The sequence below is a fragment of the Neophocaena asiaeorientalis genome, unplaced genomic scaffold (genome assembly GCF_003031525.2).
Source record: "Neophocaena asiaeorientalis asiaeorientalis breed wild unplaced genomic scaffold, Neophocaena_asiaeorientalis_V1.1 scaffold197, whole genome shotgun sequence".
NCBI lineage: Eukaryota > Metazoa > Chordata > Mammalia > Artiodactyla > Phocoenidae > Neophocaena > Neophocaena asiaeorientalis.
This window is the reverse complement of record NW_020174703.1, coordinates 924,402-931,659: the sequence shown is the minus strand read 5'-3', so window position 1 is coordinate 931,659 and position 7,258 is coordinate 924,402.

The following is a 7,258-nucleotide window of genomic DNA, read 5'->3' as shown; positions in this document are numbered from 1 at the left end:
CCATTTGGCATTTAATTCAACATTTAAATAAGCAGAAATTACAGAAATGTGAAAAAGTGAAAAGCCATACAGCAAACTTCAGAAAAGTGTAAATTTGAATATAACTTTGTTTTATTTCTACTCTGTCAACACCATCAACTTTAATCAAAGCATATGTTAATAGTATATTATCATAATGTCAGCTTTTGGATTTAATATTCTTCATTATTTGAACTTGTTTTCCCTACTGACACACTATTTTTATTGATCCTTTCATTGATTCTCTAACTAGTTTTGCGCCCTTTCAACAGTGAATTAAGAAAGAGAATCACAACTTAACCATATATCCTTTTATTACTATGTATAAAAGCTTTTCTTTATCATACCCAGCACTATGTCATAGAGATGATTAAATTAGTTTAGCAGAACTTATTTTTTTTTTGCGGTACACGGGCCTCTCACTGTTGTGGCCTCTCCCGTTGCGGAGCACAGGCTCCGGACGCGCAGGCTCAGCGGCCATGGCTCACGGGCCCAGCCGCTCCGCGGCATGTGGGATCTTCCCGGACCGGGGCACGAACCTGTGTCCCCTGCATCAGCAGGCGGACTCTCAACCACTGCGCCATCAGGGAAGCCCTAAGGTATTTTTTAATTTATGGGACAAAGATGGTGATTTTTTTTTTTTCAAGTCTACATTATGTTTTAGTACTTTCTGGACCCAAATACCAATCAAAAAAAACCAAAAAATAGCAAAAGGATTTAGCATCTTCTTTGACTCTCCCTACTTGATTCCCCCTATTTTCAAAACAATCATGTAGCAGAGATCCAAGCCTGCAAAACAAGATGAATTGAGTGGAAGAAGATCATTAGAAGGAACAATGTGGCACTCATCATTCTGTGCTGTCACAACACCATCTGTGTTGCACCAGACCAGAGTAACTTTGATATGACAAATAAACCTCTTAGGGGAAACGGGGATTCTATTAATTGTTCCACTGTCTGGCCAAACACTAGCGATATACTCTCCTCTAAAGCAGCACCATACACAATTGTTATTATTGAATTCACAATAGCTATGAATTATGATTTTTAAAATAACATTTATTTCCACTGGATGAAAAATAAGCTTTAAAGTATCTCAGTCTCACTGGGGTGGTGTAAATATATTTATGCAGGCTTCTAATTATATTTAACCTCACCTGGGGGACTGACTCCAGAAATATTGTTTTCTTCACTAATAAATAGGTATTAAGAAGCTGCTAATAAATATTGTTCAGTGAAACTACATCATGTGTCCTCATGGCAGTCTTTCCCCTCAACTGCAAAACATGCTGAGGTTATTTGTTCAAATAACTTTTGATCTGCAGGCACTGACCTTTTCCTGAACATTACTATTATTAACAACAAAATAATGACAGCTAACATCTATTGAAGGTCTATATGTGCCAGCTGCCCTGCTAACTATCTATGCGGACGAGCCTCACAACAATCCTATGAGCTAGAGGTTATTACCAACACTATAATTTTGTAGATCAGGAGTTAGCCAACATTTTTGGTAAAGGGGCAGATAGTAAATATTTTTAACTTTGCCAGCCTTACAGTCTATCACAGCTACTCAACTGCTACTGTGGTGCAAAAGCCGTAGAGACAATACATAATCAAATAAGTGTACCTGTATTCCAGGAAAACTTTATTTACAAAAAAAAAAGTGTGGGGTGGGGCGGGCAGCAGGCTGGAGTTTGCCTGTGGGCCATTGTTTGCCTACTCCTGTTACAGATGATGAAACTTAGGTTTAGCAAGGTTAAATAAGTCACCCAAGGTCACTAAGTAGTGAGGTCAACCTTTCAAAATAGATTAACTCCAGATCTGAGCACCTAACCACTGTTATACTGCCTCTAGGATTCTGTAGTCTCCTGCATCCTCAGTGATGGGAAGACTGAGGAAATGTGAAAACTGTAACATCTTGACAACTGGCACTGAAATTTCTCTCAGAGAAGGAACTTATTTGTTCTAAAGGAGTCTTGATAAGTCACTTGGGGAAAGTTGAGAACCAAAAGGCGATTGTCAGTAGGCCTTAAGGTAGGAGAAAAGATATGAACAGAAATTTTGAGGTGCAGCATGAGTGAGTAGAGAGAAGGAATAGCTGAATGTGTTATGGGTGATTGTAGCCTGAATTACAGGGAAAAAATCAACAGATATAAACGATTTTTTTTTTTAAGAGAGGAGATAAGAAACTTTTTAACCTTGTTACCTAGGCTATAAGTAATAGATAGCACTTCTCCAACAGTCTTTATAGAAAGACATTTTTTCACATAATCTAAGTCAAAAGTGGGATAGTCTCCAGGTGTGTTATATACACAGATCCAGCTCTGTTTCTCTGCTATTGCCTCAGCTCTCCCCTCCTCTATGTGTGAATTCTATTATTAGAAAAACTTTCTCCATGGTAGCAAGATGACTGCCTGCAGCAACTGTGGCAGTGTGCTTCCTTGTTCATGTATAGTAAGCAAGACAGGAAAAGAATTCTGTCTGCTAACTGTGGGGGAGGTATCTTTTCTTCCTATCCAATTAGGCTGACCTCCCTAAATTAATAAATAGCCCACCCAAAGTCCTGAGTGTTTGGGATTTAGTTATGGATTCCCAAAATCATTCTCTGGAAAGAAGGATGAATTTCCTGAGACTGGCCTACTAGAGTAACCATCACATGGCTGCACAGCTGCAAATGTTACCATTTCACTTGAGTCATGTGGGCTGTAGTGGGATGAATGTCTATCTGAACAAAGCTGGGATTCTTTTAGGAACATAAAAGGCACACATCTCTAACTCATATGATCACATAGTTATGTTGCTCTGGAACAAGACTGACTTAAAACAACAACAAATAAACAAAAAGAAACAGGGCTTGCCATTAACATCAAGCTTATCTCTGTCTTAGAAACTATCGCATTGCATTATAAGTCAACAAACACTGAGGTTTTACCTTGTGTCAGTCAGTATGGCAGACCAAGGCTATAAAGAAAAACTGGCAGGCACTTGTGGGAGACAAAACATAAATAGACATTTTGAAACAATCTGGGGAGTGGATTAATAGTGGCATACTTCTAGGGCTATGGGTGTACTCCAGACAGAAGGAGTCGGAGAAGGCTTCGAAAAAGAGATGGTTTCACTCTCCTCTATTAATTAAGAAAATTAGTTTAAAAATTAAGGCTGTATGACACATTATCATAACATACATGAGGACACATCCAACAATAAAATATTTTCTTTATAATAGTATAGATATAAGCTAAGTGTCTTTCACAATATCACAACATTCCTTGAAAGGCACCATGTTAGGTACCAGTAAAGGTTAGAAGTGATAAACCATACACAAATATACAGAGATATACATATAGGGAACTCACACACTGAGCACCCCCAAAGAGCATGAGTATTCACGTTTATTTGCATTCCCTTACAAAGCTAGAGATCAAGCCTAGGTATTAGGGGTGAAACTATATGGTGAACACAGGAATAGGATTTTGATTTGTACAGAAGAAACATATCTGGAAAATTGCTGCAGTGTCCTTTAAATGTGTAATTTATTTTGAAATGGGAACATATTTTATCTGCAGGGTGTTCGTTTTCTTAATAACTAAATCTGGCATAACTTGTCGAAAAGACAGCTTGCACTTGCACTTAAAGGAAGTACTCGTGGTTATAGGTAGGTGAACATTTTAGAAGGGAAATTACTTAATCTACTGAATTTAGAGCTTTAGAAGGAATACATTAATGTGTAAAGGAAAGAAGACTCGAAGCATAAATGCTTTTAAATTATCCTTTCCCAAGATAAACATTATAGCATCCTGGCTTTCAAGCATACATTAAAGATTCAACAATATAGTCTTTTTCTTGGAATTATTTTGACAGGGTTCAGCCACAGCACTATTGATATTTTGGTCTGGATAGTTCTTTGTCCTTGGGGCTGCCCTGTACATGGTAGGATGTGTGGCAGCATCCACGGCCTCTACCCACTAGATGCCAGTAGTACCTCCTAATTGTGAGAATCAAAAAAATGTCTCCAGACATTGCCAAATAGCCACTGGGGGACAAAATTGCCCCTGGTTGAGACCCACTGTCTTGAGAAATGATTTTACTATCAATCTACAGTTTAAAAATAATATATAACAATTAAATTCCTACTTATTATTAGTTTTCAACATATAAATAATCATTTGTGAAAAATAATGAGCAAGCTGCTTCCAAAGTTAAATTATGGAACATCTTCAAGATTTGTATAAATTAGGGAAACAGCTTAAGGGTCATGAGAAATGCGTGGCCAATAGAGATAAAATCAATTCACAGTGATTCCAAAATTGATTATAGCATAGGAAAATATTGCTCTGGTCTTGGATTTATGCACACAAAAATGGACTAAATTATCCAAGAAATGTGATAAATAAATAACAAGGGAAACACAAACAAAACCAGGATAAACAAGTCCAAGTTTAGGATTTAGGAGCAATTAAAAAGTGGTGGTAAGTAAAGAATTCCAATCAAGAATTAGGAGGAGCAGTGACTCTCAGGAGTCAAACGCTCAGTAATAGCCAGGGCCATCCTCTCTCCACACACTGTTTTGTGTTGCCTTAGAGACCTAGAAGACAAGGAAAAGATAGAAACCAGTCTGGCTTGAAGAATCCCAAGAGGCATTTTTAACCATTTGATAAGGAAATATCATTAGACAGAGCCAAATATCTTCTTAAGCATAAGTTAAATATTTTTGACATACAAATTAGTGTATACATATTTCCATACTTGTTTTTATATAATCTCCTTCAATCTGGCTCCCCATTTAAAATGTCTAATACATTGCCTGCAGAGTAATAGGCACAAATAAATATTTTTTATAAATAATTGAATATTTAATAAATGACTTCTGTTTTTTCTATTACCATAACAACCAACATTCCATAAATAACAGCTTTTAGCAAGAAAGTCCTCTTTTAGGGATCTTTACCTTTTTTTTATCATTCCATTATGTTCGATACTCCCCAAAAGTTATCCAGATTCTAAAGCCTTCAACTTTTCATGACTTCACAGTACCCATAATAATGCTTTTAATACCCTGACACTCTCAAGTAACCTATGGCATATGTTAGATAAGAAAAAATTAGTTTCTTATCTAGAGAGACCAAAACCAATATTGTAGAGAACAAAATTACAAGATATGATATATAGTAGTATAAAGCACTTAAGACATAAAAGAATGGTTATACATTAATAAAATGTATTCAAATAATTAAACATGAATTTAAGTGAATTAAAATGATTCAGCTTTGAGTAACTAAGTCTTCATGCACTCTTCTGGTCAACTTACAAGGAAAGTCCAAAACAGCTCTTTGCATTTCAAGTGCTGTACTACAGCAAAATTCTCTTAAATCCCTTTTATATTTTAGGACTCCATACACTTAAATTTTAGAACTCCCTGGCATTAGGACTTTAAGCAAAATAATGACTAATATTCAGAGCCCAGGGATTTCATAGATCCTGGGATCAGGATACAGTGGGAAGTCAAAGCCAGATATACCATCAAAAGGCCAAAAACATATTCATTTTCATGTTCCTATGGGACATAAAAGAGATATTTTCCAACTCTGCCTGCATAATATGATCACCTGTAAAGCTTAACACAGTACTGCTGTCCAGATGTCATTCTCATAAATTCAGTTTTAATTGGTCTGGGATGGGACCAGAGCCTCAATGTTTTTAAGAGCCCCCCAGGTAATTCCAATATGCAAACACTGAGATACAGGCATAATTAAAAGCTAAGTAAGCAGTATCAGGATTGGAGGGAGAAATGGGTGTTAGATATTTTTTAAAGGTACCACCTAATACTTTTTTATTTGTTAGTATAGTTCATTAGATGTATTATGGTCAGAAGCCACACAGCAACCTTTTTCAGTATCTGCGTTTGCAAAAGTAAAAACTCATAGATGAGAATTTTGGTCACTGCATAACAATATGATATATAAATATCTTCCTTTTCCTCTCATTAAAACTTTCGTTAGCATTGTCAAATTTTGAAACATTCTTCAATATTAAAAGATGTAATATTTTATTGTGGAAACCAATATAGTTTTTTCAGTAAAAAGATTCCCTTCCTGCAAAGTTGATGGCTCAAAAAAATTAGGGAAGGACCTGGCTAATACCATTACAAATCAGTAGTCAAGCTATTCATACCACTGCAGAGAGATAATGATATGAAATTATTAAGATGTCTACAAAAAATTAAGAACTTAAAAGGAAATGATTGTCTTTTATATGAATTCATCCATTACATCAATTTATCTGAAAATTAAATATAAAGCTTTTGACCTAAAGAACACCGATAAAGTGAAAATCTAATCAATGGGATTTTATCAAAGCAACTGCATAAACTTTGGATGGGGCTGGACCAGTTGTAGGTATTTTTAAACACTAATGGTCAAATGAGATTTCATATAAAGTACACCTGTATGAAACTTACAAATAACATAATAGTTTACACATACTCTCTCTGAGTCTGCAATAAAACGAGAGAAAAATATTTTTAAAAAGTTAAATAAAAACCATAAATGTCCAAGGACAAAGACGATGGAACACAACAGCAACAATATTTGGAGAGCTAGAAAACCACTTGAGAAAGTGGAAAGCCAAGCCTACAATGGGGGATCAAGTCTTAGGAAGTAGAGGTACTAGCTTTCTTCCAGGGATACAGCAGGGGATAAAAACAGGCTATTGTTCCTTGTCAACCCCAGTAGAAGACAGGAGTTTTACTCTACAGAAAGGCGGATCCAGAGAGACCCAAAACTTGCCACTGATAGTATACTACTCCCAAAGAAGTTCTGATCCAAAGTTCTCCACCTGGAGACAAAAAGGCCATTGCTAGTATAAACAGGTTTTTTAAAGAGACAGATTTTCTGCCCATGGCCATTAAGCTGTAATTTCAAAAACACATATCCAGTGTATCCTAAAGAATTGCAACAGTTGGATTCTCTGCCTTATATTGAAATTTGTGTTTGCAAAGTTTAGGAAGGGAGAAACATTGCAGCAGCTAAGACTGGAATCCAGAAAGAATCACTAGAATGTCCTATTCAGGCTACCCTCAAACATCTCTTGTTCTGAACTCCCTAGTTGGTGGAGATAGAAACTTTTCCCTAAAAGTACCGTCAAGGGAGATGCAGGTTCTGGGCATTGGGGAAGCTCTGCCTTACCACTCCAGCCTGTTGCTTTGTCCTGATTTGGGCAGTGGCTTAAGCCAAAGGAA